The following is a 23,730-nucleotide window of genomic DNA, read 5'->3' on the forward strand; positions in this document are numbered from 1 at the left end:
GCTTGTGCCAAGCTAAGGGAACGAGTTCATCTAGAATCATAAAGTAGGTTAATGGAATAAAACACAAAAAATAATATTTGACGCCAGGATTGCGATGTGGTTCGGACAGTGGACACGGGGCGCGCTGCACGTGCTGATTGGCTGGGGCTACTAAATATTCATAAAAGTGCATTGGGAAATATTGATCAGTAGGCCTGGAGGCAGACGGAATATCTGTCACGGCGAGGGAATAGGATAATTTTCTACCAGACATCAATCTAGAGCATTAATTTATTACATACAAATCATAATCTTTATCTTTATTACCAAAGATACATTTTGGTTAGAGTGCTTAAACATTCGTGTTCATGTCGAAATCGTATGTCAAAACATTGTAGTAAACATAATTATTTTATTTGGTTATATTATCTACATAATGCCTTTATCTTATCGCAGCGAGTGAATCTGGTAATTACTTGGAAGCTTATTGGAAACATGATTCATTTATGTCTCAAACTGTTGAATTATTAACCAAACCCCTTAATTAACCAAAATTATGTTCAGATGAACAGGGAAGTTTTTTTATCACTCAAAAATCTAAGACACTGGATATTTAGGTACACACTTTAAGGAAGATATGAAATACATTGGTATAATGCTGAGACTACTGTGATTTTCTCCATTCTTCTGGGCAAAACCGAAACAACAATTTACCTTCCTTTTACTTTCTCGGCTCTTACTCTCTGATCCACGTTTAAAACAACCAATCAAGAAATTTCTACTATTCTTTATCAAACGCATAGGTCTGTACGTGGATGGGTTATCTTACCGTTACCAACGTGAATGACACATTACGTACCTTCCCCAAACAATGGTTGTACATGTTAGGATGCAGCTACAGGTAAGCATAGTCTGTCGCTTCTTGTGTTTTTTGGTAGCAGGAGTGAGGAGGACTTCCGTTTTGAAAAAACTTACTTTGAATATGTCGTTCACTTCATGATGACTGAGTAGAACTCCCTTTATGAAAATGTCATGTCGGCTCTCTCGTCAATAGTTAAATATTGCCCACCAAAATATTGGCAGGACGGATAGTAATCCACTAGCTTTCGTAATTGATATATATTTGGGTGAAATGTACGTTTTACAGGATGAACTAGTCGAAAATTCTATTCATAAGAGAGGTATTCTTGTACGGGCTAGCCGACCGAGCACAAAGTAAGCTCAAGACGACTCAATAATGCAGCCCTAAGAACCATGCGAGAGATGATTGGTTTGTGCTTAATTGTTTGCTCTTAATTCCTTCTAGTTATTAATTACTTAATCCAGATGATAGCACTCTTAAAGTTCAGCTTAGTCTCAAACCTCATGTCACGTCTTGGGGTTCATGAGCTTTTTCCTCCAGTCAAAAATTAATTCCTTGCCAGAGATAAAGGCATCTCATCCAGTGACCGAATCTGTAACAATAATATTAAATGATTTATTGCGTTAACAATTTTTAACATAGTATATAAACTCTTTCCCAAATAATGTCGTCCTTCAGGTGAGTTTTAGATGCCTTAAGCACTGGATCACTTTTAATAGAATTTGGGAAACTCAAAAATTGAACTATTGTCTGTGTTAGCCAACGTTTGTGTGCGTTCATGAGCTTTTTCCTCCAGTCAAAAATTAATTCCTTGCCAGAGATAAAGGCATCTCATCCAGTGACCGAATCTGTAACAATAATATTAAATGATTTATTGCGTTAACAATTTTTAACATAGTATATAAACTCTTTCCCAAATAATGTCGTCTTCAGGTGAGTTTTAGATGCCTTAAGCACTGGATCACTTTTAATAGAATTTGGAAACTTCTTTGAAAAATTGAACTATTGTCTGTGTAAGCCAACGTTTGTGTGCTACCGTACTGTGGGCACCAGTTTTTGAAGTTCTCTCCCTGCACCTAGTAGCATAATTGCTTATTACTAACCTATATGATATTGCATTCCGACTTGAAAAAGAGACGTGTCTCTAAAATATAGAGGCAGTGTACAAAATTTAAAAAATGTAATGCTGGCCTCTACGGCTCTTTCCCTGCTGTAGTTTTGTAAGTATTCGAACTGCTTTTTTGAAGAATCTCTATTTCATTACGGGTGCTTTATTTGTAAAATAGCTGCGAATGGGAGCTGCAGCAATGTAGTAATATTAAAATATCGTAGGTAAAAAGCAAATACATTGTAGATAAAGGTCATTCATGTAAATAAAAGACGTTTGACTTTCAGAATTATGGTATGGCACATGTTAACAGACCAGTTTCAGATGATTTTGGTGTTTTCCATAGTTAGAAAATGTGGACAAACGAACGGAACTAGACTATCGGATTGCACTGTACCTGTGGTTGTTGTTGGCGGTGAACAAACGCCGAGGAGACACGCGCGCCAGTCCTGTGTTTGCGTTATGTTGACGCGGTATTATCACTTTGAAGCTACCCGGTGAAGCTTGCATGATGTAGTCCGGTGGTAGCCCAGTTATAGCTGCAGCTGTAGCTGTATCCACACTGGCTAATACATCTGTACAAGCACATCATTTGTCCGTGTATTTACACTTCAACAAACAGCGGCCTTCCCTTTGAACAGGCTTTTCTGAAAAACTATCAATGTCCGCCACTGTAAGTTCTGTGTAAATATTTAAATGTTTTGTTTTTTTGACTCATATACATTGATATGAGTCCTGTGTGAATCTAAACAAGCATAGATTTAGCCTATGATTAATAATATAATGTAGTACTCAATTGAGTACCGGTTGTAGTAAACGATCTTGAGTTTACAGAGCTACTCGTTTTTACAACCTCATTTTGATAGTGCAAAAAATTGCTATAATTATTACATATCGTATATAAATAAAAAGGCTTTTAAACTTCTCCTTTATAATCTTAAACGTTGTCAGTGCAAAATATTGCTATAATTTTTACATATATGAATAAAAATGTTTTTGAACTTCTCTTTTATAATCTTAAACGTTGTCACCACTGATAAAATATTGACATTATCATGCTGTTATTAATACTCCATTCGCACAGTATTTCAGTAGCTAATATACTAGCTCAGTCGAATTGTTTTATAAGTAAATGAAGAACAAAATCGACACGTGAAAACTTTCATCGATATTTCAATAGTGACCTTTTATCTTGAACATTTAAAATTCTTTGGTACTTTTCTCATTTCTAAACTTAAATTGAGTTTCAGTATAAACTACTATATTTAATATTTTGTTTTTAAATGTATTGAAATACTTTATCTGGAGTAATTAACAGAACTTTTGTTTTTATTTCTTCCTAAAGCTATTTCACCAGTAGAGCTTTATCAGAGTTGGTGATATTCCACTTTCTAGGAACACTTTGTTAGCTTGACACATAGAAATTCGAAACCAAATTAAGTAGATCTTAAAGTAATCATAATTTTTTTACACATAATTTTTTGGTCAAAATCTTCAAAATTTTGACGTAACTTTAGGAATATGAGTGATTCATTGCTCTCCCCCAGTTTTGTATATAATTACAATAAATTTGGTTATGCAAAATTTTACAAAGATTGTTTCACTTTATTTTGATAGCTTAAGCCATCCGAAATAGAAACTAAAATGAAGTTTAGATTTGGTAGCCAGCTAATGAGCAAAAAGTAAATGTTGAATTATGCAGTAGTTCCGGCATTAATTTGACTGAAAAACTATTATTCAGTGTTATGAATCAGACAATATGCTAAATATTCTTCTTTGTTTGTATGCTAATCCTAAAATGTATTGAATAGTCAACACAATATTTGAGTAGTTTGTACACTAAAATTGCTGTAATACATTTTTACTTACTATGTTTTTTAAAATACAGTTTTTGCATTATTGCTGGTTACTTTTCTTGGAATTTCTTGGAAGCAAGATGCACAAGATACATATACGGTAGGTTTTGCAAGCTTATAATCGAACTGCAGAAATCAAATTTCTTCAGTGATTCTTTGTAGCTATAGATGATTTGAAATGTTCATTAAGGCTAGTAATATAATTTGGGGATTACATTTCAAAATTTAGTTAAATGAAGAAAACTGTCTGATAAACTATGAATAACTGTCTTCATAAATTTTTTTCAGTTTTTCAATACACCTTTATTAAGAAATACACTCAGATCTATAAAATCACTATTACGTAAAATAATCTCCAAAGATATTTTAAACAGCAATGTGTGCTTATTGATTCCAAAACTTCTCTATTTTTCATAAATATCATGGAGATTTCTTCAAAAAACCAGTTTAAAAAGGTGCTTTAAAGGATTTTTAAAGTTTGGCCACGACATAAAAATATCGTAAGAATGATTATTAGATAATTTAATTTACTAGAATTTGTTGTAAGTGATATCGGTTGTCAGCAATGTTGAAATATATTTATCCCTAATTTATCCGTACATGCAAATATAGTAATACAGCTAATTATTGGGGCGAAATCACTTTTTCACATTGAAGAGGATGGTAATCAGAGGGAAGCAAATCTAAAGAGGAAGGAAAATTTGATCAGAGTTGAAACAGGTTACTTCCAACTTTTTGGTTAAAAAAAAATTAAGGATGTATGTTTTTGTGATGGAAATGCTTTTTTCAGACGGGTCATTGACATTTTCACAAATATTCTTTTAACTAGTTTAATAACGATGCATAGTATAAAACTGTAGTGATTTTTTGTCTGTTCCAATAGTCTAAGATAATTGTTTCGGATTTTGTATGTACTCGTACTCCAATCTCCATTCGCATGGACCATTTTGTGTTTTATATGAGGTATTTAATGTCATTTAGGTCCAATTGGAATAGCTGCAAATCATCCTTAGAGTGAATTACATTAAATGAATTTTTGAACAATTCTATTTTGTTACGTTTCTTCACCTGCATGATTCGATTGAGTGGTAAACCCACACTAATAATCCAGTATAGCACAAAACTTGCAATGAAGTTCTCTAAGTAAAATCCAATATCTGCATACCTAACACGAGTATCCGGTACAATAGTTAGATATTATGCTTTCATTCCATGGAGGAACAAAACCGATTTACCTAAGAAATTACATGAAAGCAGTATTGGTGCCATACTTTGGCCGCGATCCAGCCAGACATATTCTGGCTGCGACAGCGCGCCTGTAATATTTGCGCTGCAATAGCTGTACATGTGTGTTTATGCGCAGTCTATGTAAGTGTTGCAGGAGTTTCATCGTTGTCATTCTGTTTTCTCGTATTACAGTATTCTGGATTAGCGACATAAAACGAGAATGACGACATGTCTTCTTTAATTAGCTCTATATTTAGACATAAGAACTTATAAAATTGAACTGTGTCAAGAAATAATCATTAAACATCCTATCTTTCCACAAATGTTTATATCGTTATATCGTATTGTTAAAAAAGTACCATTTTCGTAGAGAGTTCATTTTATATTATTAGTATTTTTGAAGTCAATTACGATTTGGATTAATTGATACCAACAAACAAAAAATAATGAAATTGAATACTCTTGGAGCAATTGGAACAAAATTTTAAAATAGTAGTAAATGTTATTAAACAATACTTTGCCAATAACGCAGTGTAGCGGGTACAACGGTTATAGCACGATAACCAGATCAAGCAACGTCGAACGTGGCTGCTGCTTGGATGAATGACAGCTGAGCGATCTTGTCTTTGCAAGCAGCCCGCCTGTCCAGCTGTTGGTGGTTCGGAAGTCACCTTTTAAACCTGTTGCCCCCAGGTGTGTTAGAGAGGGCTTCTCTACCCTAACTTTGTCTGGTAAAATTATACATTTTTGCTTTACTTTTTTTTCCATATATTTTTTTTTTTTTGTCAAAAAATAAGCAATTTGAAAAAGTATTGTTTTAATAACATTTACTACTATTTAAACATTAATTACACGAATTTAAGTGAAATAAATATAACTGTGTAAAAATACGAGAACACTTCAATCTCCACGTGGTCCTAACTGTGTATAACTCTACACCTCACCCTTTCCGTTACTATCATTACAGAAAATACTTACTGAATACTATATAAAAGTAAGGTGAAGATTTGTTAATAATTGGTTATTAAATAGAATATAGGCGAAGTTACATTGTCGTTTATAACAGACAGCTAGCTTAGAGCTGTAACAGTCATTCACCGTAATGTACATTTATCAGTAGCTTATTTTACATTATTTTCTTTTTCCTAACTGCATGATCGAACCGCTGTATAGGGTAGTCAATTTTTGTTTTTCTTTTCACTTGTATTGCCAGTTAAATGGAAAAGGTGTGTTGTATTGTTATGAATAAAAATTCATTTAATCAAACTCCTATTAGGTTTATGTTTACTTTATTTGCACCGCTTTGTTCAGAATAAAATTTTCTACAAGTTTTATTAAAAATGTTGATATATTTCTTGGTGAAATAACACAGTTATTGCTGTCCAAGGATAAAACATGTAGGTTTTCACTCAATTTTTTGCATTTGACACTGGTTTTCTCAAAAACTACTTAACTTACAGTTCTGGGACCTATTTTATTAATTTTTTCAGGTCAAAAACCATAAGAAACGAATGAATACGCCCCTTAATCTATCTTATCAGAATTTCAGGAAAGACCTTATTTTACATGGTAAGCTGAAATCAGTACGAAATCTTTCGTTAGCCGTAACTCGCTAACGACCCCGTTATTGATTTCCTGACCCGTGTTATTATAAACTTTTTCATTATTTTTACATGTGTAAAAAAATTGGGCTCTTACAGTTTCTGCATTTATTCTTGAATCACTCTGTATATATTCTTTTATATATATTATATATTCTTAATCAGAGTTAATCAAGAAAATGTTTTCTGTGTGTCCGATCACAGAATTAATAATTATGTAAAATATATATACTTACTGTAAATATGACCACTCATATATATACTTACTGTGCAGTTTTTGTTTACACTTGAATCTTACTTCTCGAGTGCTTAGGATATAAGTAAAGGATTGTAGCAGACGATCCACCTTAAAACAATAAGTAGAATGTTGATCTGAGTCGCAGATGATTCAGGGATTCAACGGTAGAAAAGAGAGTTATTTGGTGATCGATTCGTGGGATAAATTGGATACTAACTTATCCATGGAGTATTTATTATATTTTTCTTGACTAAATACACGATGGCTGTTACAGAGTGCGGAGTGGCCAACCAGGAGACCAGAATCGTGGGAGGGGTGCCCACGGGAGTCAACCGCTACCCTTGGGTGGCCAGACTGGTCTACAACGGCCAGTTCCACTGCGGTGGTTCCCTACTCAACGAGGACTACGTACTGACAGCAGCACACTGCGTTCGCAAGTAAATACATCTGTTTATTGTCCATACCTACTCTATTTTCGTTACAATACAAGCGTTAACCTACGATACCCTTCACTCTTTATTTCAATCAGGTTCATGCAATGTATCTTTGTTTCTACACAATTAGATATTCTTATAAGGGATTTTACATGATGCCAGTTTTGATATTTTGTTTTACATTTAAAACATTACAACAGTGTTTTAATTTAGAACCAAAATTAGATAAATATCTGAGATCACCATATCCTCAGAGATTACGAAGACGAAATACTGTATAAACACACATTCAATAATATAAAGCTTACGCACAACTTGGCTACATAGGAGTTACTGGAATTGATTATACTTTCAATTTAAATACTCGTATTGATTGCATTTCAAGTATGGAATAAGAAGAGAGGCCACGGTGGTTTTACTTTCCTCACTATCACCAGACTGGCCAGCTTTCAGCCATACTTACGATTTTGGACCTACTCACTATCCTTTGCACTATCTTACAAAATCTGCTGCCGCCTGCTTTTTGCATAAGCTTGCTGCCGCAAATTTTTAGTTAAAAAAATCGCACTAAAACCTTTTTCGCCTCTTACAGTATAAATATATTAATTTAGTGGAGTTTGTTTTGGATCCTTGTAAATTAGAAGAGACAACCGTTTTTGGAGCCATAATTCGCAAGTGTTCAAAACTATAATTGCCGGTTCTCGAAGCAACTAACTCTCTTATCCGAATGTTCCAGCCTGAAGCGGACGCGTATCCGAGTTATTCTCGGGGACCACAACATGTTCTCGACGTCCGATGCTCCCGCCAAGATGCGCGCCGTGGCCAGCATCGTGCGCCACAGGAACTTCGACGTCAACTCCTACAACCACGACATCGCTTTGCTGCGTCTGCGCAAACCTGTCAACTTCACCAAGAACATTCGCCCTGTCTGTTTACCAACTCAAGGTAAGTAAATTTGAGTCTTAGCAGTCCAACGTTCTTTGCCAAGAATATTGTTCTAACAATTGGTAGATCCTACAGGTTGAATATAGACGATTCACCGAGTGTTGAGAGTGATGCTCCGCCCACCGCTGCCGTGACATGGTAACAGTCCGGTTCACATGCTGTCAACAACAGCGTCAACCTTACCGGTTTTACCTTCATTAGTTGTATCACTGATATGTCTGGCGGATTGTTCTTATTGTAATAAGCAATAGAATAGACTCCAATCTCTTCCACCACACCAGGTGTACATTTTTACCTTTGGAAAAAGGTAAAGTAAAAATGACTCTGGGGAATTTCCCAGAACTCTGGGAAATTCTGGGAATCCTTACGATCCACCTGGACCTTTCCAGGTTTCTCTCCCCAACTGGTCATAACACCAGAGGACTCGCCACCTGTGGTCGAAGCATCACTCTAAACAATCAATGAATAGACCGTACATGTTTTATAAATGATCAACAACTATTTATTGTTTATTGTTTACTGCACAAAAGGTTGGCCTACCTGAAAAACACTTGCGGAAGATTGGCTGATAGAGTCTCTGTTGCAGAAACTGACTTCGCCGGCAGGACCGGTGTGGTGGTGGGCTGGGGCCGGACCTCTGAAGGCGGCAACTTAGCCTCGGTGGCCCAGCAAAGTGAAACGTCCCCATCCTCTCACTGTCGGAGTGTCGTAGTCTCAAGTACCGCCCGTCCAGGATCACCAACAACATGGTCTGCGCCGGCAAGGGCACTCAGGACTCTTGCCAGGTCAGGAAAGAAAAGTCTGTCCATCTTTTTCAAATGGTCAATTTTGAAATTCCGTTCACATTAAATTATTTACAAAAACTACAAACATTCCTACCATTAAGTTTTAATTGTTGACAGTAAAACACTGATTTAATTTCCCTTAAGCTTTAAAAATATGTATTGCACCTGAAAAATACTTTATAAACTTCTGAAATTGTTACTTTAGAATATTTAATTTAAAGTGTTATACAAAACAGTTATAACACCATGAAATCGACAATGATTATTTATTTACATAGTTTTTGGACTACTTTGTGAAATTTATTTTGTATCTATTCATCTACCTCTATTCTTATAATTTTTGATACCGATAACTACATACACATAAGATCCATTTTATTCGTACAAAATTTACGTGTGAAATTTTGTAAAACTCCAACAAGAAAAAGAACTTTATATAAATCTGTCGAAAAATATAGTAAAATTATATAGGCTACGGCTGGACTGTAATGTAATAGGATGAATGTTTTTGGTCAGAACATTTACATCTCTGTCAGAGTGAATTTAAATTTGTTTCCCGGCACAGTTAAAAGAAAGTGATATTTTATAAGTGTCTCCCATTTCGAATGTCATATTAAAATTGAAGTTGCGTTATTACATTAGAACATTAATTTATACAGCATTTGAATGACAATCCTCGAGTGGGTGACATGTCAATAAAAATGCTTTAAAAACACTTGAGATTTTATTATTTCTTAAGATTTAAATCTTTTTAAGCACATAATTAATATTATTTTAAGTATTTTATTTATGAGTGGACCTAAAAATAGTTTGTAACTGAGAATAAACTGGAAAATAATGGTATTTAAATTTATTTTTTATTTCAGTGGTTCGTTACATTACTTCTACTTACCCGATCTCGTATACTCCTCAAAATTACGTACGGCAACCATTTAGAAACCTAAAGAGATATCTCAATAATTTAAATAAAAACTATCGTAAGTTATGTGGGAATTAAATTGCCATTACAATTTGTTCTACAACGCCTGAAATGATATATATCATTCCATCCAAAACTTCGTTGCCACAAATTTTAAATATTATAAATATTGAAATAAGACGTGTTATTGCAAAAGCCTTTTGAATTGGTTGTGGTTCCTGCAAACTGTTTTGTTCTTGGTCTATATTTGTTGTTAAACACTTGAAATGAAATTTTTAAGTAAATAAAGCTGTATTGAAACTTTTAGTTACTGGCGGCTACCGAGCTTATTTGAGGTAGGTATTTATAAGTACCATCTCCCTGCCAAGTTCAGTTTGAGTCAGAAACTATAGCAGTAAATTGAGTTCATTCATATTACCAATTTGTTATTGTGTACTTCTAAACACTTACAAAAATAATTATAGGCCAGTCGCCAAGTATGTGAAGGTTCAAAATATTGGAGGAACCTAGTACGTTGCTAGGACATATTGATGTAGTATTAAACCAAGTTTGCAGCTTCGAAATCCTTTAGCTTAAATTTTGAGAGCCAAAAGACAATGACATTTTCTGATTTTTGTCTGTTTTCGGCTTCTAATTGTTAAGGTTGGGTTTTTCTTTATGAATAATTACTGCTACCTGTTTTAAAGTAGATATGATATCGAAATATTTAAGCCCAATTGTACCTCTACAGGACTAAAAGTTCCCAACACATTGGACTTTTTTACCCAAAAATTTCAAAATGTCAGTTTTTGTCATCTTACAGCTATAATAATGGTTCTAACGATCATTCGATGGGAAAAGTCAAATATAAAAAATATAGGACAGTTATTTCGATTTAAAATAAGTACAGGACGAATATTAACTTCTTTATAACCTTTTTCTTCTTTTTTAGAGCCAATATTCAAGCCAAAAAGATGACTAAAATCGAAATTAAGAACTTTTTGTAGTCTATCAGCTCTAGAACTATTGGGCCTACAGAGCTACGGTTGGACTTTAATTTACGAATATTGTATCCACAATAAAATAGGTGTGAGTGACTTTTCGCAAAAAAATCCACCCTCACGATTTATAAGCCAAAACCAGAAGAAGTACAAAAATTGGATGTTTCTTTGGTCCCTAAAAAGTTAAGCTAATAGGCCTAAAGCTTTAAAAACTGCTAACTTGATTTAATGATACTATAATATGCCCTAACAACATACCAAAAATTCAAGCTCCTTCAATTTTCCAATACATATATGTCTACGACCTTATTTGTCTACGGCTACTAGAATTTTATTTGTAATGATGGGTAAGTTATAGGAGTAAGACTTAGCAGAAGGAAAAGTAGGGGAACGTTACAACGATAGACCTACAGTTTGTATCCACCACAATGTCAATAATCCGCTCGCGTTTCCACTAGAATCACCGTCCATTACCACACAATTTACTTGTGTCCGCCAGCAATAGCGTAGCACACGCACGGGTGGTCACCACTGCCGGTTGACGTAGCCCACCATAGATGGCCACTGTTACAGCAGTAATGTGGCAGATGAAGCATGGACTGCCAATCCGCTTCAAAGTCGGCTGACAGACAATATTGCGATATTTGGGGTATCGTGTCTGCTCGCCAGCGTGTACATTAGCATCAGTCGCCGTGGGAACCAATATCTACAGAGTACACTGACGCTAATACAGCATCATAATACAGATAATATATATATAGTGTGCTTGAAAAGTCCTTGAACGTTTTAATAATTTTTAACCTCTGCTTTTAAATCAATATTACCTATAAAACTATAATTGTTATACGATTGTCAGGATTTTATCTGTGTGTTATACTAATTTGCGTAATTTAAGAGAAACTTTAAAACGCCACCATTTTGGATGGGGTACACCTTTTGAGGGCTAGTTTGCGGCATTGTGTTCTACTATAAAAGACCTAATTTGACCTAATATCTGGGAAATCCCATTTTTCTGATCATTGTTGCCAACACACAAAAACTAATTCATCGCATCGATGAAGAAAATCGAGAAATACCTCCGGATATGTTAAGAAACTTGTACATGTACATCTCGACCTATGCTTTAATTTAAGATTTTTTGATTCCTCACAAGTAAAAAAATTATTAAACCGTTCTTGGATTTTTCAGGCCCATTGTATGTTTTCAGTATGGAATGCTAACGTTGGTTAAATACTGAAGGAACTCATAATTTCGTTTTGTTGCTCATATTTGAGCACTCCAGCTGCGATAGTAATTCTAAAAAAGGAAATTTTACAAGTGTTACTAATTCTGTTTTTTTGCGCATTGAAATATGACACTCCGTAGCTTACTTACACCACATACATTGAATGAGAGAGTGCTAAAGACAATATGTTATGGCTTTAATTTATAAGAACTCATTTGCTGAGCATCATTTGCATAATTCAGGGGAGCAGACAAACTTCTCTTCTGTTAGTATCTGTGTCTATCTGTCTCCCTTTCCATACGATATCTCCAAAAAGAATTGTTTTTGATTATACTTTTTGAAATTTTGTATATTTTGCTATCTCTAAGAGAACTACTAACACCCCTTTCCCGTATGTAATTTATACGTGACTGTCTGAGTGTGTTCTGTAGGATATCACGAAAACTGAATTATGGAAAGAAATGCATGCCCTTTTATTACATTTAGCTGAGCGTCAGTGTAGCCTGCAATATCCTGCAATACTGTATTGTATGTTGTATCTGCTCTGGAATTCACGGTATCGACGCATCTTAACTCTTCTTCGACCACACATAGTTCCGGCAGTTCTGGTAATATCGTCCCCACTTCCCTAAATTCATACTGTTGACTTTGAGAATCCTAGTACTAATTCTCCCACGAAGCAACCGAGATACGAGGCGCAATCCCACCAAGAACTCTGAAACGATCATAGCACAAAAAATGTAATGTGTTGAGTGTTTTCAGTTTTTTACATCGTAATAGATGGTTATTTCAAAAGAACTTGAAATGAAATGGAAGCGTCTCGATAATGATTGGTTTGAAATGAGAAATATACAAATAAGTACTGCACTGTTATTACGATTCCATATGACGTGTCATTGTTCGTTACAGGGAGACAGTGGTGGGCCCCTGCTGGTGGACGGAGGAGGAGACAAGTACACAATAGCAGGTAATTAACTGGGATGTAATTAATAATTAACTATAAATCTGATAATTAAAACAATGTTATCCCTCTAAGTGTTAGAGATTTGTGTTTATAAATAATTTTTCTTGTAATGTTTAAGCGTTAAAAACATAAAAGTTGTCCTGTATACAGTGAAACATGATCAGACCTAGACGTGTGGACCAAACCTCATGGAGAAATGAAGATGAATTCTTAGAATTTGAAATGTACATTAATGCGGACGATTTTATATAACTTTTCATTTCGTGATCAAAGACTTTATAAATAATATGGTTTTTATTTTAAAATAAAATATTTTTTTTCCGATGAGACCAGTCCGATTGGCACTTAGTGTTTACAAGAATATTGGGTTATTGTGTGTAAATTATTGGGAAGAAAACAGCGGTTTTTTTAACTATTAAATTTAAAATCCTCTTTAAGTAAGAAATTTTAAGATTTTTACCATATTAGCGATATCTAATTAGTAGACGTAATATTATCAATATTTATTAAAATAAAATACTCAATATTTAAATACAAGTTATCAATTATTAAAGCGGTTTATTTAGTTAGTTTATTAGTCTCTACTTGTCACAGAATTAAATGAATTAGTACAGTTTTTAGATCAATAAATACAGTATCGTTCTGTATTTAGTAACAATAATAGGATTTCTCTATTGTTAACTAAAGAAAAAATCTAAATTTTCGGATGCTATTAAAACTGGCGTTTTCATTGTTCCAGGATATCCCGCTTTTAGGGTGATAACATTGGTAATTTATATATCGTAATAAGATCTCGTTTATCACATCAAATTGCTTTATTTGTCATTGTCATATTGAGAGAAATCTAGGTCGCTCAAATATGCAATAAATCTATCGCAGTTAATCAAAAGTTTCATAAATTTCTGGTTTTACCTCCTCAGAGAAATAAAAGTTATTTATTTATCACTGGATTAGGTAAAAACCACAGATTATTCTTATTTGTTTAGCTATATAACACTTTTAACACAACGGTGTTTTTAAACTTGAAATAGTTATTAAAAAACTATTGAGATTGATTTTAACATCTCCTCCCCATTTCTTTCAAAAAGACAAGAGTATAGAAATATATTGGGTTATAGTATACAATTTGGCAATTTATGCTAAATTGGAAAAAGTTTTCTGTGTATTAAAAATGTCTTCAACCACAGCTCTATGAAAAATAAGAACCTATAGTTGAATATTCATTTATGTCATTTAAAAGAAAATTATTGTTTATTTACACTGCTCTTGAGCTTTATCAAAACAAACCATTCAAATTTTAAAACTCATGGTAAAGAGAAATTATTATTGCCTACTACCCCATTTAACAGAAAATAAGAATTTATGCATTCTCGTGTGCTTTTTATCTTTTCCATTAGGGGAACAAATTTACTTAACAATTCCTCCTCCAAAAGAGGAGACACGTAAACACATTTTCAGTTAAAATCTACATTGAAATCATGTAGATAAATTGCTGAATTCAAATTTATTGTTACCGTTAAGAATCTGTGAAATTATCATGTATAATAGCTTTTTATATTTTTACCACAATGCTATAAGCTTAAAAAGAATTTATACCTACCCCATTTATTTTTAATTTATTTGCTAATTAAAGAATTAGAATAGGTGATACATTTAATTTCTGTTGCCTAGTTTAAAAACAATAATAAAGTATTTATGTGGAGTCTAACTTGAATATGACGCTTTGTTTAATGTAGTTAACTTAGAGATCTATAATTTTACCACCCTCATTCTTTTATTATTAAATCAGCAAAATACCTTCCTTACCCCTTCCCCAAGAAGAAATGTTTGTTTATATATTCGACCAAAGGTACAAAGTTGCATTCAATGAGAAATAAACTTAAAATAACTAAACTAAAAAGTATGGAACACAATATGTATTTAGTATATTACATGTATAATAAAAAAAACTAATTCAAAATTTAACAAGCAAAAGAGAGAGCTGTAAATAATAACAAGCATAAGAAAAACAATAAATAATGTATAAAAAAAATGAAAAACAATATTATTTCCTCTTTTTTTATTATTTTTCCTTTTTATAACCCCAAACTTTGATGATAAAGAATGGTGAAAATTAAAGCTGTCTAAGTAGAATAGATCGATCATAGCGTTCAATTGAAGTTCGAATTTTATATTTGTTCAAACGGTACCCATTTTGGATAGAGTGGTCAGAAATATATTTAATCTAAGTTATTAGATCTTATATTATTTGGTATTAATTAAAGACTCATAACATGAAAAATATTTTAGTTGCCTCATCAACTGTCGTAGAAGAGATGAGTAACGTTTGAATCCTTCAAAAACGTGCTCATGTAATTTCATTACGCATGGCTTTAGACGTTATAAAACACATCTATTAGCAATTTTAGGCGTTCCAAAAATAAATGGACAGGGTGTGGCTGTGAGGAATACCACGGTGTCTACACCAGGGTGAGCCGGTACTACAACTGGATCACGAATAGCATGCGGGACACCTGCCTGTGTACCAGCTGATCTCGTCATCTTGCTACAGCTCATCTTTCTGTTACTAGGTATAGTCTCCTGGGGTGTCGGGTGTGGCCGTGAGGGGTACCCCGGTGTCTACACCAGGGTGAGCCGGTACTACAACTGGATCACGAATAGCATGCGGGACACCTGCCTGTGTACCAGCTGATCTCGTCATCTTGCTACAGCTCATCTTTCTGTTACTAGGTATAGTCTCCTGGGGTGTCGGGTGTGGCCGTGAGGGATACCCCGGTGTCTACACCAGAGTGAGCCGGTACTACAACTGGATCACGAATAGCATGCGGGACACCTGCCTGTGTACCAGCTGATCTCGTCATCTTGCTACAGCTCATCTCTCTGTTACTAGGTATAGTCTCCTGGGGTGTCGGGTGTGGCCGTGAGGGATACCCCGGTGTCTACACCAGAGTGAGCCGGTATTACAACTGGATCACGAATAGCATGCGGGACACCTGCCTGTGTACCAGCTGATCTCGTCATCTTGCTACAGCTCATCTCTCTGTTACTAGGTATAGTCTCCTGGGGTGTCGGGTGTGGCCGTGAGGGATACCCCGGTGTTTACACCAGAGTGAGCCGGTATTACAACTGGATCACGAATAGCATGCGGGACACCTGCCTGTGTACCAGCTGATCTCGTCATCTTGCTACACCTCATCTCTCTGTTACTAGGTATAGTCTCCTGGGGTGTCGGGTGTGGCCGTGAGGGATACCCCGGTGTCTACACCAGAGTGAGCCGGTACTACAACTGGATCACGAATAGCATGCGGGACACCTGCCTGTGTACCAGCTGATCTCGTCATCTTGCTACAGCTCATCTCTCTGTTACTAGGTATAGTCTCCTGGGGTGTTGGGTGTGGCCGTGAGGGATACCCCGGTGTTTACACCAGAGTGAGCCGGTATTACAACTGGATCACGAATAGCATGCGGGACACCTGCCTGTGTACCAGCTGATCTCGTCATCTTGCTACAGCTCATCTCTCTGTGATAGTCACCAAGTGAGGGCTTTTCCCCGTCATCATCGTATGATCTTATCATAACTTTAAACTGCATTTTATTGTATTCCGACTATGTTTTGATGTGGAAACTATTTCACCACTACATTACTTACCAGTAATGTACAGTAAGCAATATTTGTACATTTAACATTACAATACTGAATAGTTCAAGGCTATTAACTTAAAATAACTGACAGAAATGTAGCCTACTGACCGTTGTTAGATTATTGTAGTTTATTCCTTTGTCTCTAGATCCATTTAAAAAAGTCTATTAATACGGCTTTAAAGATCACCTTGGAAGGAATACAAAATCCGTTAGCTGTTTATTTAAATATTAACTTCCATTAGGTCTACTTTTTTTTATTTTCATATTTAAATATCATAACATTTTATACTGTCAATTTTGAATTATCTTTTGCACTTTGCAATACACTGCGTTGTAATTGGTCAAGGAAATCTGTAGTGTACAATTATGAAATAAATAATACAATGTTAAATTTAAATTTATCGTGACACATAATATCCATTTTATTTTATATTTATTTTGAAAAGTGCAAATAATGTTTAGATACTATTGTTCTAGATGTGTACATGTATTTGATGTGTATATTTTGTAAGTAAATAGAATATTTATTAGGAAATGGCGTTGTTACTTTACTTGTCCTTGTTCCCTATAACGCTCGTAAACGGAGACTTATCTTATCAAAGTAATTACCTGCTGCTATGGATACTTATTCAGTAAACAAACCTATTGAATGTAATACTAGTTATGTTATGCATAACCACAAAATTAAGTAATGAACTTTAGCTTACGACTCTTACGCATGGTTCCTTCAACTGTATTATTCTGTATAAAAGTATTTTGTTATTCATTCCACAGCAGGATTACTACATTAATGAATCACAGACACCGTTTCAGTCAAGTCTAGTGAACGAAATAGTTATTTAACAAAAACAAAACAGAAATATTTTCTCCCTAAAATAGTTTTGACCTGCAGCTTACAAGTGTGTTTTTATAAATGTATAAAAATTCAGAAGTATCTGCTTTAAAATTATTTTTTCAAACATACACAAAAATTAGCTATTAATGATTTATAAGAGATTGGTGGGTAAATAACATGAACAAAAATTTACAAGGTCTAACTTTTCAGAGAACCAAAGTTAGTTAGGCTCAGCAATTAATTGGTATTTACTTAGTTATCGTCGAAATTTGCGTCAAAACTCACTAAAAGTTCTTTGAATTCTTAAACAATATTATTGGAATAAAATATAATGTAGATAACTAAAACATCTTTTATACAAGTTTGTTTTATTTATGCTGCTCTTTTGATATAGAAAATAGATATAACAATTTAAGAAGTTGTTTTGGAAATTGCTAACGTTTTGAAAGATGTATAAGGAATACAATGTTTGAAAGTAGGCCACAGGCTCATATCGCCAGAATCTTAGTAGAACTTTCACGAACTTCACTCAGATTTTAAAATAAATAAGTTTTGATAAAATATTACTGTATTGTTTGTAATACTGCGAGTTTTCTGTTAATTTGATGATATGTATCACTCCAAACAGGCATTGCCTTAGAGTTTTTTTCTTTATTTCTCATAGTGATGTATAGTGTAATAGTAGTTGTATGTAGTTGCAGTATGCTTATGTATATATTGGTTATGTGTAAGTACATATAATGTTTTTGTTCAGTCTGTGCAGTGTTATAAAAATTGTATCTATCATTTTTTTTATTTGTGAGAAATAAAGTTTCTTTCTTCGAGTGTGAAGTTGCAGGAGAGTGATTGCAAATCCTTAAGATATGTGGTGTAAAGCAGGGTAGTTCCTTGTAGCCGATTTATTTACCTTTATTTTTACTTTGATCTGAGGCAGACACACAGAGTAAATAATCTATGTAACATTTTATGATGAATAGATTACTTGTATTAGACTATTTGTATATTAAGAATATGAAAAAACCTTAATATCTGTTCCTTAAAAGCTAAATATATTTAAAAAATAAGTGTTAATACATGGTCTTCCAGGGACTGTATTACGGGAGAGCAGAGCTCGAAAATCTGAAGGCATTATAACTCACTTACTAACTGCTTGTAACACTGGTCTGTTACAAGTAGTTAGTTTATTTATATTTATTAAAATTTTTGATTGGAAGCGAATTAATAGAATATATTTATGTTGTAAACACTTGGAATACAACGAACAAATTTGTAGTAGGAATGGCTGGCGGAGAAAAGGTGTAAGGAAGGTAAGATATGGGTATAGTGGGAAGCATATAGTGTGGTATTGCGGGGGAATTGGCATGTTAGGGCAGTAATATGAAATGTTGCTTTTGACAAACGAAACTTCCAACTTTGGCAAGTTGCAATCGAACAAATTACGGCAATCGCTATCCGTCCACCGAGACGAGATTGGCATGCATCCAATGTTGGTCCTGTTCAAGGGAATATGACCTGTAAAATGTAATAAATGTGACCTACACGTTGGTCGCAATAGAAACCATATTAGCGGTGGCACGGTGATATAACAGCCCATTGGACGGGTGTTTCACACATGGACGGATCACTTCAAACACGTCCGTCTGTCCGTCTGTCTGTATGGATCTACTAACAATGACTGTGTTGACAGCTCGGATGACGTGCGTCTGTTCTGTTCAGTGGTAGGCACAATGATAGAGTATTTATACTGATTTCATAAATACCCCGTGCGCTGATGTGGTTAAACCGCTTTGATTTAGTATCTGTATTTTAACAGAGTTGTATTAGTTTAGAGAACACGAAAATGGAAATGTGAAATTGATTGGAGCGAGGGAATTTAATAGCTATTACAAATTTGGAGACTCGAAAACTCTAGGTATCCTTATGGAGCATAAATCCTTCATATTTTGCATAAGGTAGAAATAAAGAAGAACAGTTTATTAATGTGACCGTTGCACTTTTTAACAGCACCGTTGGTCTTGCACCGAACCGACTCGTCCCCCTTTTTTGTATAAAAGATCCTCGCACAGGCCCATGAGAATGGGAGGAAAAAAGGATGAGATGGCAATAATAAAAAGTGTCACCAATATTTTAAAAAAATGATCAAAGATCGATGGGTTTGAACTAGTCTGTGTTAATGTAGAGGGAAAATGTATTTGATCCTTACAAAACATCATAAAATTGTTGGAATTTCCCACCATACAGCTACCTCATATATAACCACCAATGTGAGCACGTTGATTCTGGTAGCGTAGGTGTGGTAAAGATTGCTGGATGACATAGGAGAATCAATCTATCTGGAATTCTTCACAGTACGGGTCGTATGCTAAAGGGCGCCAAGGCGACGGCTCAAGCGGTGGTATGCGATGTGTAAGACATATGTATTATTAATAAAATAAAATTCATAGAATAGATGTACAGATAGTTGCTGGAAAGGAAGTCTCGTATTGCAATTCGAGACAAACATCCTCCGGATGTAAGTAGATACGCACACCCGCCCAGACGCCGATGGTGAACAAACAGGAAATGCTTATTTGTAAAAAACCGTGCGACAAGGCAATGCCCCCTAGTCCATAGTCACAACATAGTCGGTGTAGTATAGCGTGGAAGTTAGTTGAGTTAGCAGAAAAACTTATCTGCCTGGGAGACATACCAGAGTCACGGTCAAGTCTTACTAGCCAGTCTAAGTACGGTTACCGTGGGTTACAGGCTCTGCTCGTGTCGTGTCGTGTGTGCTGTGTTAGTGTCCTGTGTATTGGGATTATCTATACCAATATCTTTGGTACGTGTAACCTATCACTTAATCACTAAATTACAGTAAAACCTCACATTAAAATACAAAGTTAGGCGTTTTAAATTTTCTAAAACTTTTATGTCTTTATTCTCTATCGTTTTTCCGACACAACATCGAGATTTTAATATACATTTTTATTTCTGTTATACTTACTTCAGTGACTCTCAAGGTTATATAACGTTATAATGAATCATTCAAACCGTAATCAAGTTAACCGGTCTCTCAACTCCCTGGAGTAATAATACCTATTTTTAAAGCGATTCTTGCGTGAACTATGTAGTAGCTTTTTTACCCTCATATATTATAAAATTATTGCGAATAAACTTTTCACTCTCTTCAAATTTTACTACAAGGCAGTGAGTGCACAGTGATGTTCATGAGAAATATGTGTATATATTATTCTTTGAATATTTTATTATTGCTCAAGTCCCTTCATATTTGTTTTATATTCTCTTATAGAATAATTTCATTCTAGCAACATGTATTGGTTGTTCTGTTAACCTTCCCCTGTGGTAAATTTTCTAACTGCATATGTCACTTCGTTAATTTTTTTCTTGACAACGAAAGGACCTCCTAATGGTGTTAGAAATTTACTATATTTTTTTTGTGTGGTCTTTCGGGAAATGGACCAAGACTTCATCGCCGGGGTTTAAATCCAAATGAGTTTTGTCACGGTCAAAGTATTTCTTTTGCGCTTCCTGGGCTTTTTTCATGATTTTCGGCATATCTTTGCGTATTTGCTCTAAAATTTCTATACTTTCCAACACCATTTTTTCGGGATTAACCTGTAAATATATACAATCAGACGGTAAGTTAGCTTCGTAACCAAACATGAGGTAGTGCGGTGTGTAGCCTGTTGAAATGTTTACAGACGTGTTGTAGGCAAATGTAACTATTTGTACATATTTTGACCAAGTTTGGGGTTTTTCCATAACGTAATGAGATATTGCCTTGATTAGCGTGTGGTTGTATTTTTCAACCGCACCTTGTACTTGTGACATATAAGCAGCGCCTGACCTTTGTTCAATCCCGAGTGCATTTAGTAACTGTGAAATTACAGAATTCATAAAGTGCGTTCCTCTGTCATGATTAATAAATTCTAGGAAATCCAAATGTGCAGAATAGATTTAATAATTTTTTGCGCTACTGTGTTTCGCATCTGCATTTCTACAAGGGGTTGCAAATGCCATTCTAGTGCAGGCATCGGTTGCAACTAGGATATATTTGTAACCATTACTTTGTGTAATATTACCTACAAAGTCTATTGTTATTCTGTCAAAGGTTTTATGGAGGGTGGAATAGGTTGTAGTAGGCCGTAAATTTTGTTCGTTTTTGGCCTACGTAGTTGACATTCTTCACAAGATTTTGTATATTGGAGGATATCACGGTACATATTCGGCCAGTGATATCGTAATTTTATTTTTGAAGCTGTTTTGTAATGTGATAAGTGTCCACCCCGTGTAGGGGTTTGTCATGGAATATTTTTAATATTTCTTGTGTTTGTTTTTGGGGTATAGCCAATAAGTTTCTAGTTTCTTGTCCGTTGAAGGTTTTGAAATATAACAATCCATCTATTTTCTTCGTAATGTCTTGAAGCCCGTCTGATTTTTTTATTTACCGCCTCAGGTGAGGTCATCGCAAGGCGTATTTGTTTTTAAATAACTGTCTTGAGCTTGTAGTAGGGGTAGATTTGTCTGTATTAAAGTATTGACAGTTAAACACACACGTCCGTAAATTCTTCATCCAAAGGTTGTTTTCTAAAGGATTTCTGCTTAAGGCGTCTGCTAACACGTTTGTAGCGCCACGTTTATGTTTTACTACAATGTCGTAGTCTGTTAATGACAGTGCTAATCTGTTTAATCTAGTGGAAGTGTGCTTAAAATTTTTATAAAAACTGTAATGCGGCACAGTCCGTATAAACTGTTGTTTGTCTACCAAGCGTGAATTCTCTGAAGTAGTTCACAGCATAGGTTAGTGCTAGCATTTCACGTTCAGCATTACTGTAACGCATTTGGGTATTTGAATATTTTTTTGACATGTAATAAATTGGGTACATTCTATTATTTTCTTCATCTAACTGTACTAACGCTGCTCCGCATCCCAATCAAACTGCTATCTACATAAATGTGTGCTTCCCTGTTGTCCTTTCCAATGTGATAGTAATGGTGGGTTTGTCAAAATTTGTTTGATTTTTATAAAAGCCTGTTCACATAGATCCGTCCATTTAAATGCAATGTTTTTATTTGAATCTTTTATTATCTCAGTAAGGGGTTGTGCTATTTTGGCATAATTTTGGATGAATCTGCGGAAGAGAATCCTGAGCATACCTAAAAATTGTCTCACTTGCCTTACACAAGTTGGTCTTTTAAATTCGTGATAGCTTCTACTGACTGTTTTTTTGGGGTAAAATGCCTTCCCGTGATACCTCGTGTCCTAAAATGTTTACACTTTTGTAGAGAAAATTACACTTTTTTGTATTTAGTTTCAAATTAGCTTTTTCTAGTTCTTCTAATATAGTTTCTAGATTATGTAAGTCATTTTCAAATGAGTCACCATAACAAATTAGGTCATCCACGTAACAGATGACTTTATTATAAAGGTGACGGTTTAATATCGCATTCAAGGCTTTACTAAATAATGTGGTTGAAGTTGAAAGTCCCATCGGCAGTCGGCAAAACTGTAGAAGTCTATCAGGTGTTTTTTATGGCTAGGATGTGCCTATCTTCTTTCCTAACCTCCATGGAATAAAAATGCATTTTTAAGGTCTAATTTTGTAAATGTGTGCGCTTTGTTCAAAGAGCTTAAAAACCAGGTTTACTGAAGGAATGGGGTGGGCATCTGTTTTCAACTGTGCATTAACCTTCCTGAGATCAGCTACCATTCTGTCGCTTTCCATCTTTATTTTTCACTAAAAAAATACTGGCTTGCATATTCTGTGTAATCCTGACATTCCTCTAATATATTTTTGCTTGTACTAAATCGTCCAATAATTTGTTTAATTTTTCCCTTTCTGTTTTACTCTGCCTATACGGTGGTGAGTTTACAGGTTTCGTATTTGGTTTTAATTCGAGTTGAACAGGAGGTATGTTTGCAGGAGTTAAATCGATTACCTTTGTTGTAAATATGTGTCTGTATTTTTTGTAAAACGTCAAGGACTTGTTTTGTGTTCTTGGAGGGTTAAATGTGGTGTGATATCAAATACTATGCAGTCCTTATCTGTCAATATTGTTTTTCCTGTGTCAGTTGTAGTGGTATGGTGTTCCAGGGTAGGCTGTGCTTCGAGAGTTGGTAATGTATATG

At 34.7% G+C, this 23,730-nt stretch overlaps 1 pseudogene; it reads left to right on the forward strand.

Moving 5' to 3' along the window:
- LOC124363650 overlaps positions 1-15,827 on the forward strand; it is a 31,105-nt pseudogene extending 15,278 nt beyond the window's left edge.
- The last annotated feature ends 7,903 nt before the right edge of the window (positions 15,828-23,730 follow it).

Source organism: Homalodisca vitripennis, chromosome 5 (assembly GCF_021130785.1).
Source record: "Homalodisca vitripennis isolate AUS2020 chromosome 5, UT_GWSS_2.1, whole genome shotgun sequence".
Taxonomy (NCBI): Eukaryota; Metazoa; Arthropoda; class Insecta; order Hemiptera; family Cicadellidae; genus Homalodisca; species Homalodisca vitripennis.